At 42.9% G+C, this 26,008-nt stretch overlaps 1 long non-coding RNA gene across 1 annotated transcript; it reads right to left on the reverse strand.

The window, feature by feature from the left end:
* Positions 1–19,257: 19,257 nt before the first annotated feature.
* LOC125437493 lies at positions 19,258–25,713 on the reverse strand. The gene is made up of 3 exons (XR_007245227.1): positions 25,703–25,713; positions 20,744–20,747; positions 19,258–19,449 (listed from the first exon to the last, which is right to left on the reverse strand). It is a non-coding gene; the product is annotated as an uncharacterized LOC125437493 (long non-coding RNA).
* Between the last annotated feature and the right edge of the window lie 295 nt (positions 25,714–26,008).

Below are 26,008 nucleotides of genomic sequence, written 5' to 3' on the forward strand. Positions count from 1 at the left end.
GAAAAGTTCCCCAAGGCCCTTTCTGCACACGCAAAATAATGCGTTTTCAAACCACGTTCACAACTGTTTGCAAGTGGATTTTGCTATTCCGCACAGCTTCAAAGAGCACCGAAAGCAGTTTGAAAGTGCATTATTCTGCATGTGCGGAATGAGCCCAAAACTGACTTTTTTCCGTTTTGCCTTTTTTGGTTCTATTAAAATGATGCATCATTTTCGGCCAAAAAAAAAAGCTGGATCAGTTTTTTCAACTCAGCACATCTGAATTCATACCCCTAGCACCACAATCCTCAATGAACTGGACTCTGGAGGACTTAGAAACTTTAGTTCACCAGTATTACATGTGGTTTCAAGTCGGCAGAAGATCCCATGTAGAGAACTCCCAGTGATTCCTCCCCCTTTTGAAAAAAAAAAGCCAATATATGGGATCTAATTAGGGCTGGCACTGTGATGGGGGATGGAATAGGCTAAGCTTCACCCCACACCATTTTCCAAGTTCTCCACAACCCTATTGAACTGATATTTGCCCCACCGAGGCAAACGTACAGCTGCTCTATCTGGAACAGCACAGCTGTCCAGCTGGGCCCATTGGGCCCACTGAACTACTCCCACAGGATTCCGTTGGCTTAGTGAAGGAGAAAGGGCGTATCCCCACCCCAGACGATAGTCCTAATGTGAATTCAGACCCTGCGCTAATTAAAAGAACAAAATGCTGCCAACTCACTGAATAGAACTCTGAGCATCTTGCCTGCTTGGGCTATCAGTCCTGACTGCTCAGGGCAATGCTCCCATTCTCGACTGAAACCAGCATTCATTAACATTTGGTGAATCTCTTGTGAAAAGCCATTGCATTTGCCTCTGAAATCTCTTTGTCACTCGGTGCTATTATGTGCTGATTGGGAATGCCTAGGAACAAAGGCAGACACTTGGTCACAAGATGGATGCCACCTTCTTATTTTGAAACGGGATTAATCACTTCAAATAAGTAAAAGTGTTGTCAAGGAGATTTTAAAAACCCCATCTGCACCAGCTCGCTGCTCCCAAGGAGGCTTTCCAGTGGCGCGGGGAGCTTAAAATGCAAAAAAGCCTCCCCACCACCAGGAAGCCCCCATTAGTCTTAATGGACCGAACCCCTGGCTGCTAGTGAATGGACCAAAGCACCAGACACCTGCACAACAGGGGTAATGGCCAGGAGGAAGCTGAGTAACATCGGCTCCTCTCCTGGCCAAGCTCCCGAACTGTCCCCACTATGACAGTGGGGCAGAGGTGGGATCCAGCAGGTTCTCACAGGTTCCCGAGAGTAGGTTACTAATTATTTGTGTGTGCCGAGAGGGGGTTACTAATTGGTGATTTTGCCACGTGATTTTTGCCTTAGTTCAGCCCCTCCTCTCAGCAGTAACGCGCAGAACTTGAAGCAGTCTAGCAGGAGGTGCGCTGGCGTGCGTGGCAGCCTGCGCCTGCGTGCATTCGTTTCCCGCCCAAGGACCGACGCAGCAGCTGCATCCTTGTCACAGCCCTGCCCAGGAATACCCTGCCCCCGGAATGCCCGGCCACACCCCCGTCGTGCCCTGCCCAGCCCCATTGGCGCTACACCACAGTTTGAATCCCACCACCATGGGAACCTGTTACTAAATTTTTTGGATTCCACCACTGCAGTGGGGGTTCAGGGACACTGGCACCATGTACAGCACTGCGTCCACCACCAGGGAGGGCTATGGCAGCTGCCCACTGGCAGATTCACCTCTCCACTAGTGTCCTTTGGGGAGCAAATGTTATTCTCACACAGATTGGGCAAATGCACAACACATGATGCTGTCAAATAATGAAGAAAAACAAAGGTATAAACCATCAAAGCCATTCTTTTGCATTAATTTGCATTCATAGTGACAGTTTGTATGCCAAGTTTCACCATGATGCAAATTAAGAGAACTGAGTTATGAACTTCTGTCCAAGTAGGTTTACAATGGAAGCAGCAATGAATCTTTAATTATAGGATCATAAAGAGGATACCGTAAACACAAGATGTTGCAAAGGCAAGTAACGGATGTGCCTGGTATGGTCTATAACTTATGGTTTGCTGTAATTTACTACCTCTCTTTGAGGGCGGTCTTTTTCATTTATTTGCGGTATCATTTTTATGTATCCTGTTCTTTTACAATTGCAAAAAAAGCCATGGGAATGGCCACATCCTTCCCCTGTTCAAAGAAGGCCAAATACTGCTTTTCAAATGTTTGCAGATTGGATGATGTGGACCTACAGTATCGGTACTATCCTCTAATATGGAAAGAGCCAAAAAACATCTGCACTCAGTGGAAGGCTCCTTCAGTCAGAGCAAATGGCCTCCATAGCAAAGCAAATCCATGTAGGATTTTCATTTGCCTAGAAGAGGAAGGCAGGGAGCAAAGAGGAGGAGGAGGAGGAGGAGGAGGAAGAAGAAGAAGAAGAAGAAAAGAAGAAGAGGAGGAGGAGGAGGAGTTTGGATTTACATCTCCCCTTTCTCTCCTTATAGGAGACTCAAAGGGCTTACAATCTCCTTGCCCTTCCCCCCTCACAAAACAAACACCCTGTGAGGTAGGTGGGGCTGAGAGAGCTCCGAAAAGCTGTGACTAGCCCAAGGTCACCCAGCTGGCGTGTGTGGGAGCGCACAGGCTAATCTGAATCCCCCAGATAAGCCCCCACAGCTCAAGTGGCAGAGCGGGGAATCAAACCCGGTTCCTCCAGATTAGAATTCACCTGCTCTTAACCTACTACGCCACTGCTGCTCCTGCAGTGTCATGCAATATCATTTCTGGTCTGTACCCCACAGTGATGTCACAATGCTTAGGGATTTGCTAATCTCTATGGTAAAAAAGTTTCGAAATGAGCCAATTCCTAGAATGTCAATGATGTCACTCCATGTGAGAACTAGAAGTGATCTCACAACATGACATGATATCACTTGCTGCCTCCAAAATGCTTCTCCTGCTTACCAGTGCTTAGTTGGATATGTGATCCAGCTAGCATTGCTAGCTCCATGTTAGGAAATACCTGGCGATTTGGGGGCCAGAGGCTGTAGAATATGGAGTTAGAGAGGTGAGGGGCCTCAGCAGGGTATCATGCCACAGTCACTACCCTCTAAAGCAGCCATTTTCTCTGTAGTCCAGAGATGAGTTGTAAATCTGGGAGAACCTGGAGGCTGGCAAGACTAATAACTATATCAGCATTTGTAGAGAGCTTTAAGTAACATAAATAAAATAAAATAAAAAATAATGAGAAGACCAAAAGTAGAATCTACTTTAAAACAAATTTGTTGTGGAAGACATACCTAAAGCAGCAGTGGCATAGTGGTTAAGAGCAGGTGCATTCTAATCTGGAGGAACCGGGTTTGATTCCCCACTCTGCTGTTTGAGCTGTGGAGGCTTATCTGGGGGATTCAGATTAGCCTGTGCACTCCCACACATGCCAGCTGGGTGACCTTGGGCCAGTCACAGCTTTTTGGAGCTCTCTCAGCCCCACCTACCTCACAGCCCTTACTGTCAGGAAGTTTTTCCTGATGTTTATGTGGAATCTTTTTTTCTTCACCTTGAACCCATTACTCCTGGTCCTAGTCTCTGGAGCAGCAGAAAACAAGCTTGCTCCCTCTTCGACATGACATCCCTTCAAATACCTAAACATGGCTATCATGTCACCTCTTAACCTTCTCTTCACCAGTCTAAACATCCCCAGCTCTCTAAGTCTCTCCTCATAGGGCATGGATTCCAAACCTTTTACCATTTTGGTTGCCCTCCTCTAGACCCATTCCAGCTTGACAATATCAGTAACATATATTGTACCTAATGACTACAAGGCAATCTGAATCCAGAATTACTAATTAACAATGCTAAAGGACCATGTGCACCTCCACACATATACTCGCTTGTAACATCCTTTTGCCTTCCCTACGTAAGAGACTAATTCCTTTGCTTTGTGGCAGTTTTCCACGCTTCTTATTTTCATCAATTGTGCCTATACTGCATTGTTATTGTCACCTTTCCTGCATGTGTTTTACTCTGTCTGGTAGTCACTTCAATATTTTCATGGCTGTATCTCCAGTTTATTTCATGCAGTTTTAAAGTCCTCAGGAATAAACTGGGGATAAAACGATGAAATAGAGGGAACAAAACTCATTAGAAACAAAAACAAACTGATGCAATAGGGGCATGCAAGCAACAAAATAACATGCGTCAAAAAGCCCAAAGAAAGGTTTGCAAATTACGTAAGCTCCTTCTAAGCAAAAATGAACTCCATCAGTGGAATAAGCAAGGTCACATCATAAACTTATCCCTTATTAAATACCCCCTCTTCTGATTTCAAGAGCTAGACCAGTGTTAGAATCCCATCCAATCAAATGGCATGGCTGTTTCCTTTTTTTAAATAAGCATGATCCCTTTTAATTTGCTGTCTTTCATTTGAAAAGGCTTCTCTCTGTCTCTCTGTTTCAAAATAAAATTTCATTTTCTCAGTTAAGTAGCAGTAGATGAAGTGTTTGTTCTTATACCTCACTTTTCTCTACCTTTAAGGAGTCTCAAAGTAGCTTACAATCACCTTCCCTTCCTGTCTTCCCACAACAGACATCTTATGAGACAGGTGGGGCTGAGAGAGTTCTGAGAGAACTGTGACTAGCCCAGGGGTCTGCAATCTACGGCTCTCCAGATGTTCATGGACTACAGTTTGTAGTCCATGAACATCTGGAGAGCCGCAGGTTGCAGACCCCTGGACTAGCCCAAGGTCACCCACTAGGCTTCATGTGGAGGAGCAGGGAATCAAAAGATTAGAGTCTACCACTCAACCACTGCACCATGCTTGCTTTCAATAAAAAAAGAAACATTTTGTGGATAGATACATTCAACCAGACTCAACAGATTTGTTACTTGTTTTACCAGAAACAAAAGAAAAACCATCTGTGATCAGATTTCAAGAAACACGGAAACTTCTGTTACCTGAGCTAAAACGAAAGCAAGCATTTCATAGTGCAATCCTAAACAGATGAGCATCCTATCGAAATCAACGAGGTTTGCTCCCAATTTGGAACACCGGCCTTATTATGCAGGGCACTTCTGGTGTTCTTAAGCTGTGGGTCAGTCACTTTCATGGGCTTACTGAGGAAGCTGGGCTAGAGTTATAGCAGAAGAACGAACCCCAATCAGAAGGTCAGTAGCATTTTATGATTGCAGGCTGGGCGGGGAAGTCGTCTTCTTGTCATCTCAGCCTATTAATACCGACGTGGAGTTCCTTCTGCAGGGATCTCATCTGCAAGTCATTTCGATGCATTTTTTACATTTAAGCTAATCACATCCCCAAGAAGCCAATTTCTTCCCCTCTTACTATTACAGAGCATTATTGGAAGCCAAATTATTATCCACCCCTGTACCGTCCATCATTTCTCGGAGACCATAAACACATAAGACATAATCTCTATGAAGAGTTAAAAGGGCACTGGGAAAACTCCCTGAATGAACTGCAGTTTTAACAGTCTCTGTAAAATAACATCTGCTCCTTGTTTTCATTCTAAATGGGGTTTTTTACATCACTGCAGGGGACACTCGTGGCCATAGCCAGGGTAATTCATCTAAATCTTTAATATGCTTTTCTGTACTTGGGAACCGAAAATACATATATTTGCTTTCCAGAGAGCGCAAGAGCAAACAGAAAGGGGATAATTTTTTTAGTGCTGTAGGCTTAATGATCAGGTATTGAGACAATTGATTGTGAATGTGAGGCATATCTGTCACTGGCATGGCTGAATAATGTGTCAGTCTGCCAAGCAAACACACAGCTCTCCATTTCCGCTGCCTACAAGCAGGCAGCTAATATTAGACCACACACATATATACTGTAAATCAGGTAGCTGTGAGGGGCATGTAAAAATGTCATTAGCCGTGATCCAGCCCTCTCATGAGCAGTCCGAACAGAGTGAGCATTGATAATCATAGTGCAAAAACATGAGACTCGCATATAAGTCTACTTTTTCAGCACATTTTTTGTGCTGAAAAAGCTCCCCCTCGACTTATACGTGAGTGAGGGTCCCACTTAATTCTTGTGTGGCGTTCCCCCTCTCCTGTCTTTGCTCTCCTCTGCCTTCTTCTCTTCTTCCCTTTCAGCCACTTTTTCAGCCTCCTTCTCTGCTTTGCTCTCCTCTGCCTTCTCTGCCTCTGCTTTCAGCCGCTTTCTCAGCCTCCTTCTCTGCTTCGCTCTCCTCTGCCTTCTTCTCTGCCTTCCCCCTTTCATCCGCTTTCTCTGCCTCTGCCTTCTTCTCAGTGGTGGTCGGCCCCTGGCTCTCGGTGGGTGATAGCCAGTCGACCTGGGTGAGCTGGACAAGCTGCTGGATGGAGAGGTTGGTGGCAGAGACCTTGGGATTGGTGAGATGGGGGGTCAGTGGCAGAGACCCGCAAATAGTGCCTGACTATCAATTTTTATTTTTAAAATTTACCAGTAGCTGCTGGATTTCCCACCCTAGACTTATACTCGAGTCAATAAGTTTTCCCAATTTTTTGTGGTAAATTAGGTGCCTCAACTTATATTCGGGTAGACTTATACATGAGTCTATACGGTAGACGTTGAATGCAAGAACATTGGAACACTGGTGACCATTTATGAGCTGGACAACCACTTCATGCTCACTTTGCACAGGACTAACACAAATGACACCTTGTGTCATATTCTGTATGTGGTATATGAATACGTGGGAGCACTGGTGTGATATCATGGAATCAGTAATGTACAAAGTGCATGGATAGAATCATATTGCTGGAAAAGACCACAATGGCCATCAAGTCCAACCCCCTGCCATGCAGGAATACACTTCCAAAGCACTCCAAACAGATGGCCATCCAGCCATTGTTTAAAAACTTTCAAAGAAGGAGACTCCACCACGCTGAGGCAGCATATTCCACTGTTGAACAGCCTTACCTTCAGAAAGTTCTTCCTAATGTTTAGGTAGAATCTCTTTTCTTATACCTTGAATCCATTACTCTTTGTCCTAATCTCTAGAGCAACAGAAAACCAGTTTGCTCCATCTTCAGCATGACATTCAACATACCTTTGAGTTGGGTTCCCAGATCATAACAATATCACAGGAGTGCCATTCAGTGGACATAAGCATGCTGAAAACTGTAAGTGAACAAAGGTACACATATAGGTCATAATTATGATGTGAAGATCCAACTTGTGACAAGAGGACCCCTGTTCAAGGCCTAATCCTTGAATGGTAATTCTTGGGAACACGTCTGCCACTTACTTTAAAGATATGAGCTGAGCTTTTTGTTTGTTTGTTTGTTTCAGGTATTGAAGCTTAAGAATAGCCAACAGCATTTCCAGCAAAGGAGGGGGGGGAGGTGCTTTGAGTACAGTTCTGTTGGTTGCCTTTAAATTCTGCTTCCTTTTTGGTTGCAGGTATTAAAGTCTGGGTGTGGCCCAGAGACACAAGCTTTTTCTTAAAAGCTCTTGAACCTTGCCTTTTAGCACATCGCTTTTTGCCTGCGGTTCTGAGTGAGCCAACCTAGCAGATGCTGGGACAAACCCAGGATATAATTTATTGATTTTGTTTTTTCTGTGTATTTATATTATATTTGTGTAAGCCACACTGGACAAAAAAGCAAAGTAAAAATACATTAAAAATAATCCTAAGGTTCATTTTCATAACAGTTAGCATGACATAGTATAAATGATTATACCTGGGAAACATATTTGATGATATTATTGCAATGTATCTACGGGCCTTTCCCCACTTACCTTAAGCCCCGCGCTACTCTCCTTAAGTAGCGTGGGGTCCTGGGACACTCCCCACGACAGGGGCGGCAACAGCGCAGCCGCCCCGACGCTGCCGCTGTCGTGCCCCCTCATCACGCGGCATCCCTGGTGCTGGAGAAAATGGCGCCTTTTGATGATGTCGTGTGGACACCCGGGCACGTGCCAGGGATGCCACGCGCTGAGAGCAGCGCGCAGCATAGGGGGGATCGGGGTGAGTGAGGAAACGCCCTACATTATAAAACTGAAAAACATCTGAAAAGTGAATAATTTTCCACTGTAATACTAAGTAGTGACCCTACGCTGCTTGCATGATTAAATTACCAGTAGAACTCCCTTTTTTGTGTTCAGAAGATCAGGAATATCAGTTTAAGCCAAAATATTTATAAAACTGGGAAAGGTCACAAAACCCTTTCATCCAGGGACAGAAAACCATCATGAAACTTTATCTGAAATTAATTGTGCATCTTTATTCATAGCTTCAGGCATTCCACCCTCAAAGAACAACAACAAAAATTAAGTCTGAAAATAAAAAGGAGCTTGTAGACATCAAGATACATTATTTGGAAGACAGTATTATTACCGCTGACTTGCCAAACTAACCAATCAAGCAATTCACCCAGAGAAAAGGTTCAGATGTTGCCAAATTTCAAATTACATTAACAGAATATTTAATTGGGCTTGAAAGCTAATGAAAAGGCCATGCTAAACCTTTTTCACTTATGCCTCTGTTTTGAATACAGCTGGAGATGTTATCTGAACATAGCTCAACAGAGAAAACTTGGGGTCAATGTGCAGATTAATCTTTGTGTTGGACAAAAAGTGTAGTTTGTAATCTATGAAGAGAAGTGCAGTGATTTTTTTTGCAAGTCTCATAAGGGAGGGACCAGAGGCACGCACTAGCCTGGGTCTGGAAGTAAGAGCAGATTTGCTATAAAGGTAAAGTTTCCCCTTCAGTCGTGTCTGACCCTGGGGTACCACTGTGAGGAGTCATTTCATAGGCAAGCCATTTTTGTGGGGTAGTTTGCCATTGCTTTCCCCAGCTATTCTTTACCCCCTAGCTATGAGCTAGGTACTCATTTACCGACCAAAGAATGGATGGATGGCTGAGTTGACCATGAGCCAGCTGCCAGGATATCTGACCCACAAGGGGCTTGAACTCCTGACCGTGTGAGTGGCAGTGCAAGCACTTAACTACTACATCACGGGGCTCCTTTTAGATTTGCTATAAAAGCTAACAATTCAATCCTTATTCAAAACAGACAAAGCCATATAGAGACCAAGCATCACTTATCTGGGTCTTGTACTAATTTGTAATATGCATCCCTTCTCCCTGATCCAATCTATCCTGTATGTACAATAATATTAATCATAAGGGGGAGGGGGCTGCTTCTTTCTTTTTTTAAAAAAAAGGCCATTTCCTTGATCTCTTGCTCCTGAGATAGATAGATAGATAGATAGATAGATAGATAGATAGATAGATAGATAGATAGATAGATAGATAGATAGATAGATAGATAGATAGATAGATAGATAGATAGATAGATAGATAGATAGATAGATAGATAGATAGATAGATAGATAGATAGATAGATAGATAGATAGATAGATGGATGGATGGATGGATGGATGGATGGATGGATGGATGGATGGATGGATGGATGGATGGATGGATGGATGGATGGATGGATGGATGGATGGATGGATGGATGGATGGATGGATGGATGGATGGATGGATGGATGGATGGATGGATGGATAAATGGATGGATGGATGGATGGATGGATGGATGGATGGATGGATGGATGGTGTTTAATTTTTGTTTTAAAAGGAACCCCATCAACCCACTGGAAATGCTGGTGGAACTATTCCTAAATGGGCAGGGGAAGAGCGGGAGGAGCAGAAAAGCTGAGCAAAGCAAAACACATACCGGTACTGCTGCACTTCACTTTCCTGTGCAGGCAGGGGGAAAAATAATGTTTTGTCTGCTTTTAGAAACTATGGGCCTTCTCTGATCTGTGGCTTGATGAGGTCTGAAGAGGTGGAAACACATGCACAATTGAGAATCTGACTCAAAGGCAATACACGCTAGACCAGCCATGGTTTGCCATTGCCTTCCTCTGCACAATACCCTGGTATTCCTTAGTGGTCACCGTCACCCAAGTGCTAACCAGGAATGATCCTGCTTAGGGCTTCTGAAATCTGAGGATTTCTGAAATTTGAGGCTTGCCTTGGCCATTTAGGTTAGGCTCACAGTAATTCAATATTGCTGAGATGCAACCCTCAGAGACTGTGCTCATCATCCAAGCAAGCCTCTCTCCCAAATTTCAGGATAACAGAACAAAACCTGGTAATTTTACAGGTAATTAGCCGCAGATGTATGCTTTTCTAAGTTCACTGAAGTCAATGGGCTTAGAATACTTATAAGAAGTGTAAAATTCCAGAGCATCTGAAAACAAGTCCTTGTCTTGTCCCATGTGACAAATTTTAGGTAATGGGAAAATGTCACCCTGTGCCCCAACTCCAGTCTTCCCTAAGCAAAACACTCCAAGCTCCTTTAACCACTTCTCACATATCACCATCTTTTGACCAGGATACCAATTACAATTATACATACCCAGACATTAAATATATTTTTAAAATGCTGTTTATGATCAACTCATGTTAAATTCTTTGTCAAGAAAATACATGGAATTGCCTGTTTAACAACTGACACCATATTCTGCCTTTCTTCTTGCTGTGGAGTGTTGCGCAGGTGGAAATCAAGTATTGTGCCTGTAATTATAGCTTTCCCTTGTGAACAACATAAGTAAGTGACAAAGACAATTACTTTAAAAAGCACCTATCAAACAGGATTACATTCATTTGTTCATTTACAGGTATGCAACATTTTAAACAGCCAGCTGGCTTTCTTAAGTTTCAAGATCTGTAATCTTTCTAATCACTACTTGCATTTCTACTATTTTTGTGGAAAATAGCGTTCCCGGTCCCATTAATTTATCTGAATTCATCAAAAATATAAATCACCCATTATTCATTATCTCCAGGTATATTTTTCTTCATCGCATTTTTACAAGATAGCATGGGATTGTGAATTAGATTTTTAAAAAATTTGACATGGGATTTGAATGTGTTCTGTTTAAAGGTATACATGTATTTTTTCTATTTATTATACTGCATCATATTATAGGTAAGACTGGGAAGGTGCGAGTTCAAATCTCACTGTACCACCAACCACACAAAGTGACCTTGGAGTGGTCATTTTTGACCTGCCCTGCATCACAGAGAAGTTGTGAGGAGAAAATGAGGGAATTAAACACTTTGCCCTGAAAGTCCTTGGAAGAAAGATGGAATAAAAATGTGAAGAAAGAAAGAAAGAAAGAAAGAAAGAAAGAAAGAAAGAAAGAAAGAAAGAAAGAAAGAAAGAAAGAAAGAAAGAAAGAAAGAAAGAAAGAAAGAAAGAAAGAAAGAAAGAAAGAAAGAAAGAATCAATTGCCACTTGCTGTCACTTGCTCTTTGACTTGCTCAGAAGCAGCAGTACAGACTATACTCTCTGAGAACAGGGAGGAAAACAGTGAGAAAAAGGTGAGCTCTGTTTTTTTGTGGGGGTTATCCTTAAAGCTCAATCCTTATCTAGTGTGTGTGTTTTTGAGGGCTTATGTGTTTGTTTTTTGAGGGCTTGGGGAAGCTTTTGTTCTGTATGGGAGGTTCCATTGTTGTTAGCTGTGTGTTTGTCTCAGGCTGTTGAGGGGTGGGGATTCCGTTTAATCACCCTACCAATTTGAATCAACTGCCACTTGCTGCCACTCACTCTTTGACTTGTATTCTCTGAGACCAGGAGAAAAGGCAATGAGAAAAAGGTGAGCTCTGTTTTTTTGTGGGGGTTATCCTTATCTAGATCTGGGAGTCTTAGTAGATCACAAACTGAACATGAGTCAGCAGTGTGATATGGCAGCCAAGAAAGCCAATGCAATTCTGAGATGCATTAATAAGAGTATTGTGTCTAGATTGAGGGAAGTAATTGTACCACTTTACTCTGCGTTGGTCAGCCTCACCTAGAGTACTGTGTTCAGTTCTGGGCACCACAATTTAAAAAGGATATTGAGAAGCTGGAACTTGTCCGGAGGAGGGCAACCAAAATGGTAAAAGGTCTGGAATCCATGACCTTCGAAGAGAGACTTGGAGAACTAGGTATGTTTAATCTAGAAAAGTGAAGGTTAAGGGGGACATGATAGCTATGTTCAAATATTTGAAGGGATGTCATGTCGAAGAGGGAGCAAGCTTGTTTTCTGCTGCCTCAGAGCCTGGGACACGGAGTAATGGATTCAAGGTGCAGGAAAAGAGATTCCATCTAAACATTAGGAAGAACTTCCTGACTGACAGAATTGTTCGACAGTGGAGTTCACTGCCTCAGAGAGTGGTGGAGTCTCCTTCTTTGGAGGTTTTTAAACAGATGCTGGATGATCATATGTCGGGAGTGCTTTGATTGTATGTTCTTGCATGGCAGGGGGTTGGTCTTGATGGCCCTTGTGGTCTCTTCCAACTCAATGATTCGAAATAAAGAATGAAAGAAAGAAGTAGAGTTTTTGTGCATTCATTTTGCCCCTCCCCCCCCCCCCGCTCACTCTGACATCATTCTGCACCAGAATCTCTATCAGCATCTCTTAGCAGTCAGCCTCATCACAGTCTTGCATGGCTGATCCATGTACAAGAGTTATCTTTGACATGTGCAGCCATGAGTGACAATGGATACTGGAATGATCGCATAGTGATTTTGACCCTGTTGAACTGAATGGAAGCGCTGTCTAGGAATGTGCATACTTGTGTGAATTCCCTCATGGTTTTATTTGACTATGCATGATTACAGATCGATCAGAGTTAACAACTTTGACCTCTAAAGGCTTGCTGAAAGTGAAATGATTTCTTTTTACCAGTCTTGATAAAATCACAATCCTGAAGGTCCCCTGTTCACCAGGACGAAGATTTGGCGGCGGCGGGGTGGGGATTTGGGCTGGTGCTGAAAAGGGGAGAAAGTTGCAGTCTGAGAGTAGATATCCATATACCAGTGGAAAAACTGCAGGGATCTAAGCCATTATGTTTAGGGGGGATGGACTGTTGTGGATTCTCTGAGCATGGTCTGTGGAATTTTTCCGCATAGAGGAACACATCTGACTGTGACATGCCTCTGAAGATTCCAGCCATAGGTCCATGACTCCAGGTGAACCATTCAGTGCTAAAACTAACCAAACCACAGCCATCCAACCCAGAAAACCCACAACAGCTAGTTGATTCCAGCCTTAAAAGCCTTTACAATACTTTTCAGTTTTCATCCTATTCATAAACACTTTGATTCTTTTCTTTAGCCTTGAACTCAAGATTATTCAGTACTAGGAGCTGTTTCTTTAAAAACGTGTGTTTGTTTGTTACTGGATTTCTTATACTGCCCACCCCTTGGCCTCATTCCAAAGTATGGAAGTCCTGCAGAAGTTAGAATATGTTAATGAATTAATTAATTTTCTACTTCCGGTGTGAATGAGACTCTGAATTGGCAGCCAGTTTGTAAATGTAACCCGTGGAAAAAAATATATGAGGAAGCTTTATGAATGCTATCCGTCCTATTCTGGATACACAAAGGATTTATCTTGACTTGCTTATTTACTTATTTTGTCCACTGCCCAGTTTCCTTCCAGCATGGAATTTTGGGCCGCTTACATAGAATTCCAGAAAGTGTTGGACCAAGGCTTGCTTGCCTTTCAGCTGGGTTTCTGCACCATATACTTTCCAGCCATCTTCTAGGACCAGTGTGAATGTGACTGCTTTGTGTCTTTGGGGACCAAGAGAAAAAGAGAGTTTTGGGCTTGCAATTCCCACTCTGTTCTGTTGCCCCTCTTTGAGCAATTGATATTAGCAGTAGTAATTTTCTAGTTCCATGGAAACAGGAATAAAAAAGAAAGAAAAGATGAATGCATACCTTTCCTTACTCTGATGCCATGGCAAATTCAAGTATGAACTATCCCTTATCATTTTTTTTTCACCAAGAAAACCAATTACAATGGCTATAAAAATATAATTGCATAAAATCATATTTTATTCATATTAATTATCTGTTCCAACACCACATAATAGAATTGTATTTCCCTGTTTTGCACAATTTGTTGTTGCTGTCGGAAGAACACTGCTGGACCATAAACTATGAGAAATGCGTGAGATATTTAAAAGAAAAAGAAAACCTCCAACCTTTCTCTGAGTCAAAATGTTAATTAAAATGGCTCTTATTTCAAGAAGCATTATGCTTGAGTAGCACTTTAAGGAAGAGAGGGGGCAAGATGCAGAAACATTCTCAGTATTAACACACCCGCCCCTTTATTTTCAATCAGCCTTTTCTTCAGCTAACGCAGAGACTAGGTAGACTTCTATCTGTTGATTTATATAATCCTCAAAACCACAAGACATTCTGAAATAGTTCTTGGAAATTCCATTGAAACCTGCAGTAATTTTCTGAAATAAGCAGTTTGAGTGCATTAGCCCATATATTTCTTGGCTTTTCCTCAGTCCTCTATGTAAACCAGCAGAATTTTACAATTGGGAAATGAACTTGCAGGAAGAATTTTCCCACAGTGGACCTGATGGAACTATCTATGACCCTGATTGCTGCATACAACTTCTTTCCAGGCGAATGGATGTAGGTTGCATCAGACAGCAAGTGTGGTTCGGGTACTGGAGTGCCTAGAATTAAACACCCACTCTGCCATAGAAGTTCATTGGGTGACTGTACCAACTGTGATACCCGCTTTTATGTCTTTACAAATAAATACAACAGGTGCAAATTAATTCTCATTTCCCCCTTCTTTTTCTCCCTATATTTCGCTGCCACCAGGAATTTAATTCTGAAATTCTTTTATACTTTTCCCTGAAGTAGTGTGTCCGAGCTTTAAATCAGATTCAAAGGGCTACATGGTCCTGAGGAAATTATTAGTGAGAGATTTCAGATTACATTGAACAAAATAAAATTGTATTTATAGATGTTATTTGGCTTAAATATTTCAAGAAATAATTTACAAAAAATAGAAGAGAGGCAACAACCTCTGCTGAACAGACATTCACTTTACATCAATCCACTCTTTCACTTCTTTACATCTCTGAGATCATATCAGAATTTGACTCCTTTTCTAGTCTCTCAGTCTCAGTGTGGCACAGATTGATTCTCTCTCTCTCTCTCTCTCTCTCTTTTCTCACTCACTCCAGCACATATTCTCTTTCTCTCTCTCTCTCTCTCTCTTTCTCAAGTTCTGTACACACTCTGATTCAGTTTAGCTCAGACTGGTCTTTTCCACACAACATGATTGGAACGTCTTGAGGATGTTACAAAAAGCTTTTGGGGGAGGATGTTTGCACAGCTCTCTCTCCCAAAACACTTTCGTATCATTTTATTTTTCTGAATCCAAAAGACTAGTTTCCAGATGAGAGAGGGCCTTTTGAAACAAGAGTTCAATTTCTTTCATATGTTTCTATGTCCTGGTGTGTGCTTGTTGCCTGATTTTATTGGTCAAAGTATTTTACTGACTTGCCTTGTTTTATTGATTTTTTTCTATAGGTATTATTTGTTTTTGTTTTGCTTTTATATTGACTTGGGTTTTTTGCCTTGCTTTGCTTTGTCGTGTTGTTTTAATGGTAAGCTGCCTAGAGCAAGTGTGGAGAGCTGGCACACAAATTTTCTAAATAAATAAATGAATGAAATACTCCCCATGGAATCCACCATGCTTATGTCAAATGCTTGCAGCCGACTAAAAGCATGAGGGAGAGTCTTGCACTAACATCGCAAAGTACAAAGTCAGTGGGTGGCAATAGAACCGTCAGGATGAAAGATCACAAAGTAGGGACAGTAGTGTCTCTTATTGGACCAACATTGGATAATGAGCACTTCTTACTCTTTCAAGATACAAGATAAAAAGCCATTCCTCTTTTTAGAAAATGTGGCTAGTTCAACCACTGTTATTTTCTAACATTTTTTGTCTCGCTCTTTCAACATGACAGGGGAAAAATATTTTCAGCGTTTACCAAAAGAGAAGAGCTTTGTTCAGGATTTTCAGTTAGTTTGCCTCAGAAGTTGTTGGTACGCTGAAGTTTTAAAAACTGGTTTTTGACCTGAGGGAAAGTTGGTGGGGACTTGATAGCCATTTACTGGCTTTGTTGATTTACGTTATTTATTACCATGCAATTTTTTGTTCCCATCTGTTGTTCTTCTTAAAAGCTTGATTCCATTGCATCAGATAGTATTTCTTTTAGTTATGCAATCTTGGTTTTGTATCTGGCTCGTTCCGCACATGCAGAATAATGCACTTTCAAACTGCTTTCAGTGCTCTTTGAAGCTGTGCGGAATAGCAAAATCCACTTGCAAACAGTCGTGAAAGTGGTTTGAAAACGCATTATTTTGCGTGTGCAGAAGGGGCCTCTGATTGGGATGGAATTCTCATGGAATGTAGCCTTCAGCCTATGGCTGCTAACTCTGGGTTGGGAAATACTTGGAGATCTGGGGGGCGGAGCCTGGAGAGATCAGAGGAGGGGTGACCTTGGAGAGTCCACACTGCCATTTCATCCAGGGAAACCAATCTCTGCAGTCTAGAGATCAATTGCTATTATTATTATTATTATTATTATTATTATTATTATTATTATTATTATTATTATTATTATTATTATTATTATTATTATTATTATTATTATTATTATTATGGTAGATTTCACAGCTGCCAGATCTTTAGCTGGTTGTTGGCCTTCATTACAATTCGAGCCTCACCCATGAGGCCTAGGAAGTTGTAATGTATCGGCGTCGTATTCGTGCAGATCCCAGCAGGGCTGCCTTTTGAATTTGACAGATGTTAATTTTGTCAATTCGAAGATGTTTCAAGTGCTGCCCTAGTGTTTTTGGGATGGCGCCCAGCATGCCGATTACCGCTGGGACGACCTCAGCTGGTTTGTGCCATAGACGCTGAAGCTTGATTTTCAAATCATGGTATCTAGTGACCTTCTCATGTTATTTTTCAATGACCCCACTGTCACCAGGGACTGCTATATTGATGATGGTCACTTTCTTGTCTTCGATCATGGTGATATCTGGTGTATTGTGTTTCAACACTTTGTCTGTTTGGATTCAAAAGTCCCACAGGACCTTGACCTTCTCATTTTCCATTACTTTCTCTGGACAATGTTCCCACCAGTTCTTAGCTATTCTTATATTGTAATTCTTGCATAAATTCCAGTGGATCATCTTGGACACTGAGTTGTGTCTCTGTTTGTACTCAGTCTGGGCAATCTTTTTGCAGCAGCTGAGGACATGATCTACAGTTTATTAAGCTTCTTTGCACAATCTGCAATATCTCCAGGTGACAGAGATCAGTTGTCCTGGAAAACCTGGCTGCTTTGGACTCTACGGATTCTATGGCATTCTATGGCATTATACCCTGCTGAGTTACTTTCTTTCCCAAACCCACTCAGGTGCCATTCCTACCCCCACCCCCCACCCCACAATATCTAAGAATTTCCCAACCTGGAATTGGCAGTCCTACATCATCAGCAAAGCTGCAGGAATGCCCTACCAGGTTCCAGTCTGTTTTCCCCAGGGCTCTCCTGACACAGTCTGTATTACAAGCCCCTACCTGAACAAGTCCCTACCTGAGACATTTAAAAAATGGTTTAGAGCTACAATATAAGTATTGTTTGCTTGTATTTCAATCAAGAAAGTCACATTGCTGATACTGGGCAGGCCACTGTGGAATAATAGTCTCTCCAACATACCTTTTGTACTTAAAAGAGCTCTTATGCCATCTACTGACAACTGACCTACATTTCAGAGCAGACTTGGAAGCCTTTGTGTATGAGATAGAGGGGCAGAATTTCTATGCTGAATTGTGAAGAAACCATGATGGAGAAAATATTAATTCCTCCCTGATTAATTCCTCCCTAAATTACAGCTTTACATCCTTTTGTCACAATAAATAATGGGGACTGCCAATTTTGATAATTTCAAAAGACCCCATATTAGTGATCAGAAAACGCGCTACTTACGGGGCTGGTTCTCCGGTTAGGGTTCCCAGGCCCCTACCACTTTATCAATCAGATGGCCAGCTTATTTATTTATTTTATTTATTTATGTTTCAAATTTCTATCCCGCCCCGTCCCCGAAGGGCTCTGGGCGGCGCACAACATATAATGGATACAATCATAAAATATCATAAATAAACTAAAACTTATAAAAGCAGCGAAACTAACTACACATTAACATTTAAAATGTGAAATGAGTAAAAGCACAAGTATAGGTATAGGTGGCGCCCGATACCTAATATCAAATACTTCCCCCTAGAGATAAAAGGCGTCCGACCCCAATTTAAAACCTACCCCCATGGGGGGGGGATGGCAGGACCCCTCAATATGAGGGGACCCTGATGTAACTGCCCTAGGGGCAGGGCAGTAAGGGGGCACCATGTCAGCAGCTGGACACTCCAAAGGCCCGGTGGAACAACACAGTCTTACAGGCCCTGCGGAACTCACCCAGGTCCCTCAGGGCCCAGACAGCTGGAGGAAGGGTGTTCCAGCTGAAAGACTTACTGGCAGAAAAGGGAGGCCTAGGCCAGCATTGCTGTTGATGTGGCCACATAATTTCTATCATGCACCAGAAATGATGGCATCAGCATGTGGGAGGCCCTGGTGTTTGGACAAAAGATTGGTTTCTACCATAGAGTTCCTGCCCAAATACAGAGCACTCCCACATTGTCAGCAACGTGATGACGTCACTTCCTGTGTGCACCAGAAATGACATGTCTGCATCAAGATTGATATCAGTCTAGTCATCTGTTTGTTAGAGCCAGGGGGTACCTGGCTTTTGTATGTCCAGATAAGCTACCCAAGTGCATGTGTGCACCTGCAAAATGAGGGCATTGTCAACTGTAAGATCATCATTTCCTCCTAGCTATGGACAGTGTAGGAGGCAACAGGTCTCACCACATGGACCTATGCTACCACTGGCTAGGTCCAGGACTCTGTGTCATCACCTCAGAGGCTCACATCAGCACCAGCAGTCAGTGGTGCAGAACAATGTGATGGATATACCTCAAATTGGCTTGTGGCCTCTGGGTTGTTATACTAATTACAGTCCCATGCAGAGAACTGTCCATGCATTGACTCACCATGTGAGAAGGAAGACCAAGCATGAGCATGTTGGCATTTCCACCTGTTCGTTCGTTCGTTCGTTTGTATAGTTTGTCTGTTTAATAGAATAATAAAGATGGAAGAGACCACAAGGGCCATCAAGTCCAAGCCCCTGTCAGGGATACACAATCAAAGCATTTCTGACAGATAACCACCCAGCCTCTGGTTAAAAACCTCCAAAGAAGGACCCTCAAAGCAGCAGAAAACAAGCTTGCTCCCACTTCAACATGACATCCCTTCAAATATTTAAACATGGCTATCATGTCACCCCTTACCCTTCCCTTTTCCAGACTAAACATACCTAGCTCTCTATGCTGCTTCTCATAGGGCATGGAATCCAGACCTTTTACCATTTTGGTCACCCTCCTCTGGACCCATTCCAGCTTGTCAATGTCCTTCTTGAATTTGGATGCCCAGAACTGGAGACGTATTTCAGATGAGGTCTGACCAATGCAGAATAGAAAGGTACTATTATGTCCCTTGCTCTTGACATTCCTAGTGATGCAGCCCAGAATTGCATTGACTTTCTTGGCTGCTACATCACACTGCTGACTCACGTTCACTTTGTGGTCTGCTAAGACTACCAGATTCCTTTTCACATGTACTGCTGTCAAGCCAGGTGTCACTCATCCTATACCTGTGTGTTTCTTTTTTTCCCCGCTGAAGTGTAACATCTTACATTTATTTCTGTTGAAATTCATCTTGTAAGTTTTGGCCCAGCTCTCTCACTTATCGAGGTCATTTTGAATTCTGACTCTGTCCTCTGAAGTATTAGCTATCCCTCCTAATTTGATGTCATTTGCAAATTCAATTAGCATGCCCCCTCTTCCATCATCTAGGTTACTGATAACAAATATTGAATAGCCCTGGGCCCAGGACAGAATCTTGTGGCATCCCACTTGTCATTTCTCTCCTGGATGAGGATGAGCCATTGGTGATCACCCTTTGGGTTCAGCCAGTCAACTAATTACAAATCCATCTAACAGTAGCATTGTCTAGCACACATTTTACAAGCTTGCTTGCAAGCATGTCATGGGGGGACCTTGTCAAATATTTATTTATTTGGCTTGCTATCTCATCCTTTCTCAGCCAGAGCCAGGCTCAGGACAGCTCATAAACATAACAATAATAATACACTATACATTCCATTAAAAATATAGCAAGCAATTAAAAACAATAAAATTACAATTTCCATACCCTTACCCAGTGGTGGGATCCAAAAATTTTAGTAACAGGTTCCCATGGTGGTGGGATTAAAACTGTGGCATAGTGCCAATGGGGCTGGGTGGGGCATGATGGGGGCATGGCCGGGCATTCCAGGGCGGGGCATTCCTGGGCGAGGCTGTGGCAAGGACGCACGCTGGTCCTTGGGCGGGAAACGAATGCATGCAGGCGCAGGTTGCCACGCACGCCGGTGCACCTCCTGCTAGACTGCTTCAAGTTCTGCACACTACTGCTGAGAGGAGGGCGTAACTAAGGCAAAAATCACATGGCAAAATCACCAATTAGTAACCCCCTCTCGGCACACACAAATAATTAGTAACCTACTCTCGGGAACCTGTGAGAACCTGCTGGATCCCACCTCTGCCCTTACCATTGCTAAAGATGATGACAACATAATTGATTAGAAACTATTTTCAGATCCTAAATAGCCTAAAATTCCTCTCCCACCCACCATAAACAAATTAAGCAGATGCAAGCCGGGGAGGGGGGGAGAGAAGGAGGGAGGCCAGCAAGATGGAACAAGATCTGTAGCTGCCTCAGACAAAGGTTGAACATCTCTGTTTTGCAGGTCTTGTGGAACTGACTGTGATCCCATAGGGCCCTGGTGTCAGCTGATACAGAGTTCCACCTGGCCAGAACCTGGGCCACAGAATGCCCTGGCTCTGGTCGAGGCTAGCTGAATATCTTTAGGGCAGGGGCCAACAGAAGGCTAGCACCAGATGAGCAAAGTGTCCTCCAGGGGATAGAGAGCGTAGGGAGCAACTCATATCTCCAGATACAGGGATTCACGACAGCCCCTGCCAGCATGGCCAACTGGCCATGTTGGCAGGGGCTGATGGGAATTGTAGTCCATAACATCTGGAGTGCCAAAGGTTCGCCACCACTGGTATAGGGAGATTCAGTCCCACAGGTCCCAGACCATTCACAGCCTTAAAGGTTAACACCAAGGCCTTGAACATGATCCAGAATTCAACTGGTAACTCTTGCTGCTGCATTCTGGACCATTTGCAGTTTCCAAAGCAGTCTCAAGGGTAGGCTTACAGAGAATGAGTTACAGTAATCCAGTCTGGAGTATCGTGTTCAGTTCTGGACCACCACACAGAAGATAAGACAGGGAAGAAGCAGCCCCACATTTCTAATTAACATTGTGCACTTTCTCTTTCTTCTTTTTAGTATTGGGCACTGTTGTTGCAGGCCGTTGTTTTGAGTGTTATTTCCTGAAGGGCACTGAAGAACCTGTAAACTTCAGCTGTGCTGTATTCATAGCCACTGCGATTTAGTTTTTATTGTATTTGTAAAATTGTGTTCATATTAAATGTTTGTTACTTTGAATGTTGCTATTCCTGTTTGAAGCAATTTGTTACCAAGCCACAAGGGTGCTGTCATTTTATTGATTTCAAATTCCCCACAAGTCTCTAACACAGATCTTTGTAGCCAGGGTACTTACATAAGCAGGACATGAGATTTGAAACAGACTTTGGGGGGAAGTGTATCCCAAGGCTTCACAAAAGCCCAGTAGGCCATATTGAGAACAGAGTCTTCCTTGCTTTTTTTAAAAAAATGAATAAAAAAATTCCGATGATTCCAGCCATGAATGGCTTTTCAAATCCTGGTGGGCCGCATGAGACAGTACGACATTGAAGAATGCTTTTATTATGGTTTTGTATGTTGCAGCTGAGATATCAAGAGGAATATCAAGCATTGTTGGTTGATGGCTCTTGAAGTTGTCAACTGCATTGAAAATGAGACTTTTGCTGGATTGGAATTCACTGAGATGCACGCCTGCCTTTGTGACAGCTCTCGGCTTTGTTGCAACGCATTCCTGGCTCTCTTTGATTGGATTGGCCATCCATTAACTAAACAAATAAAAAAAGTTAACAATCTTTGGGGGCAAATCTCAGAAGACATATGCTGACATCTGAGCCTAATGAATACTCCTGAACAAACATGCACAGAAACACAACAGACAAATTAAATTTCTGATTTGGTGCCAATTCTCTGAATATCTGAAGTGTAATGTTCATAGTTCCATCTGGGAAATCTGAAGATGAAAAGAGACTAGGAGGCAGTATCCCAAAGTCGTTTCCTGCTTTCTGGTTATTCCATCTATCACAGAACCAAAGCAGGATTTGATTAGGTTCTCAGTCAGGGCAATTATGGCTCAAAGTGTGGGTAAACCATTTGGCCTGAAGATCTGTTGTGCATTGTGAGACCAATATGGCTTCTTAGGAAACAAATGAAGGAAGAGATGCAGGTTGTTCTGCTGGTAGAGGTACTCAGCTGTCGTTATTTCAACCATTTCATGCATTAAAAAGCCCCACAGAAACTGAGATAAATCTCAGGTGAATCTCTGAGATGTATCTTTCCACCTCTCAGTTTCCCTCCACAACGGCCAATGGACCAGTAGCCCGGTAAAATCAGATGACGCAAAAAAATAAAATCTGAGATTTTGTTTCTATTAAGTTATGGTTAAATGCAGGTCTCCAGAGGAAATTTTTTTTTCAAATTGCTACACTTTCTGGATGCACAGCTCCTTAAAGAATGAAATCCAAGTTATCTCCCCCTAAATATTCAATCTGTCAATGGGGGAGGTGACCATTGTGATGTTTATAGAGTCAGAGCGGAAACTACATTTTTTTTAAGGACTGCAAAAATGATACTCCTCCCCATATATTATATACATATTTTTCTTTATATATATACCTATCTAATCAACATATATAACATATGGGCACCTGTTGTTGCTGTTGTTAATTTGCTTGCCTTATTCTTGTTATTTAGTTTTAAAGTAAATTTAGTTTTAAAGTATTTAGTTTTAAAGTAAATTGTTGCTGCTCTTAAATTAATTGATTATTTTAATGATTTGTTTTAATGAGATTGTTATTATGCATTTTATGGATTGTTGGTGTATAGTATGTTGTGAGCCGCCTCGAGCCCTTCGGGAATGAGGCGGCCTATAAATCCAACCAACCAACCCACCCACCCACCCACCCACCCATACATACATACATAATTCTTTTAAATAATAGAATAAAGTGTATTCATATTTAATTCTGCTGAAGGTCTGAAGGCTGAAGATAAAGTCTTGTTTTGTTTTACTTCCTCTTGTGCAAATCAAAACCGCAAATCTTTATTAGAAGAAGAAAAGTTGGTTTTAATATCTCACTTTTCTCTATCAAAAGGAGGGTCAAAGCAGCTTGCAATCCCCTTCCTCCCAAAACAGGCACCTTGTGAGGTAGGTGAGGCTGAGAGAGTTCAGAGAGAACTGTAACTAGCCCAAGGTCACCCAGCAGGCTACATATGAAGGAGTGGGGGGGTGGGAGAGCCCACTGATATTTACCACTACACCACTCCAGCTCTCGTGTTCTCCTCTGTTTTTCTTGTGCCAAATTCTTCCATGTACGAAAATGTTGCCTCAATTATCAGTGGGGGTCACAAGACTCAATTTGTTTATTTATAAAACTGTTTAATGTCCCCTTTCTCATGGTCCTGCAATCTGCAGGCAGGCCCAGCCAGATCTCCTCTGCAGCAGTGCCCTCAGGTCTAGGACAGCATCAACAGGTGACCACACTGCCTTTCACCTAGTATATTAGCTGATCCAGAAACGCAGCACACCCAAGCCTCGGCCTAAATAGGCCAATAAGTAATCAGGCATAGCTGGCCTGCTGGCTGGTGTGGAGCTCCCTCCTGTGGCCGTACTGTGCTTTGGCCAGGATCCTGCAAAGAATTATTGTTCTCCCTGCTTGGCTCTGGGCTAGGTGTGCCCCCAGAGGCGTAGCGCCAATGGGACGGGGGGCGCAATGCCCTGGGCATGAGCTGGGGCGAGGGTGTGGCCAGGGCATGGAGGGGGCATTCCAGGGAGGGCGGTGCTGGAACAGGGACGCAGGGCGTGTGCGTGCCAGAGGCTCAGTTCCCCCTTGCTCTGCCCCTGTGTGCCACTGGTTGAGAACTTTAGCTTCTTTGGGCCTCCTCAGTCTGGATCTTCTGCTATCACTATTTCTGCAGAATGGGAGTATCCCCTAGCAGGAGACAGGCCTGGGTCCATGTCCTGCCCAGCAGAGAATTGGGGATTATTTCAGGAGCTGGTGGCAAGGTCTTCCTGGCAGGCTCAGTCAAGAGGGCTTCTAGAGATGCTGGACAGTGGTCAGCAGCAGCTTCAGACATTTTAGCTTTTCCCTGGCTATGCCAGTCCTCCTCATCTGGTGGCCTTGGCTCTTCCTCTGAAGGCTTTGAGTAGGGGTGCCAGTCTCCAGGTGGGACCTCGGGATCCCCTATAATTACTGTTCATCACTAGACTACAGAGATCAATTCCCATGGGAAAATGGATGCTTTAGTGAGGCGGGGGGTAGGGGTGGACTCAATGGCATTGACATTAAGGTCTCTGTCCATTCCCGGCTCTATCCTCAAATCTCTGGGAGTTACTGAACTTGGATATAGCAACCCTAGCTCCAGGTCTGAGCCACTGAGCCTTTTGGAGAGTCTTGTGACCCCCACTGAAATTCAAGGAGGAATAATACAAAATTATGAAGCACTGTAATAAAGACCAGTAAATACAGGCAATACAGTAACACTGGATTACATGGTTAGAAAACAGAGAAATTAAAACAGTATAACACATCCAGCAACCCGGATTGTATAATTAGAGTACAATGAAACAAAGACCGAATATATCCAATGAACAATGCAGCATCGGGGAGAGAAAGACCATCTAAACATTTCACGGATAATTAAACCAACAACTCTCTTGCAGAATTCTGTTTTACCACAGCCTATTCTGTTTATAAAAATACTCTATAGTGTAGTTGCATGTATGCATGTATTGGGGCCTTAGTATCTGAGTGGTTGCCTTTCTCAATACATTCCCCAAAGAGCATTTCACTCAGCAAACAACAACTTTCTGCTGGTCTCTGGCTCAAAAGCTCTCCGGCTGGCTTCAACCTGGTGGAACACTGTCAAATAAGATGCAGGCCTTGCAAAACTTTCTAGAACCTGAGAGTCCCAGCCTGGTGGAACACTGTCAAATGAGACGTGGGCCCTGTGAGACTTAGCACAGCTTGCAGGGCCTGCAAGACAGAGGCTCATTCCACACAACACACATAAAACAGCTTGTAGACATTTTGAAAGGAGCCGTTTGGCTTTTGTCTCCTGCACTCTGATGCCCAAAATCTTGAAGGAATGAAGTATTCACCCAACTCTCTTTCCCTTCAGATTTCTCCAAACTGTAGTATTACATAATAGATTTTGAAATAAATCTACCACAGAACTAGGATTAAAATTCTTCTCCCATACAAAGTTTAAATTCCCCTCCTAGCTAGAGATTAGTCCCTCTCTGAACACCATCTTTCAGCCAGCTCCCTCTGTTCTACACACACAGCTCAGTAGATGAAGTAGCTCTGTTTTTAGATTGTGGTCTAGCAATTCTTCTTCCCCTGAAGTTTCTTCCCCTCTTTGGCTAAATAGGGCCATTTTACCCCCAAAACTCTTTCCCTTCCAACATCACAGGTCTCTTTACAGACACTATACACATCTGAACCCTCTGGTTCCAAGAATTACACACACATACGCACACACACACCCATAATAAACCTCTCAACAGTTTTGAGTTGTAAACTCCACCCACTCCCAGCATGTCACTCACAGAGAATTAACCCTTCACACGTTTTTTCTGCCTCGGCATTCTCCTAGCTTTGCAATAGCCTTATATGGAATGAAATTTTTATACACTTTTTCACTTAGGTCTATTACAACAGACTATATAGATTTAAAATGGTTTAAACAAATTCATTGAAGGGAGGTCCATCCATGGCTACTAGTAGCT

The sequence above is a fragment of the Sphaerodactylus townsendi genome, linkage group LG08 (genome assembly GCF_021028975.2).
Source record: "Sphaerodactylus townsendi isolate TG3544 linkage group LG08, MPM_Stown_v2.3, whole genome shotgun sequence".
Taxonomy (NCBI): domain Eukaryota; kingdom Metazoa; phylum Chordata; class Lepidosauria; order Squamata; family Sphaerodactylidae; genus Sphaerodactylus; species Sphaerodactylus townsendi.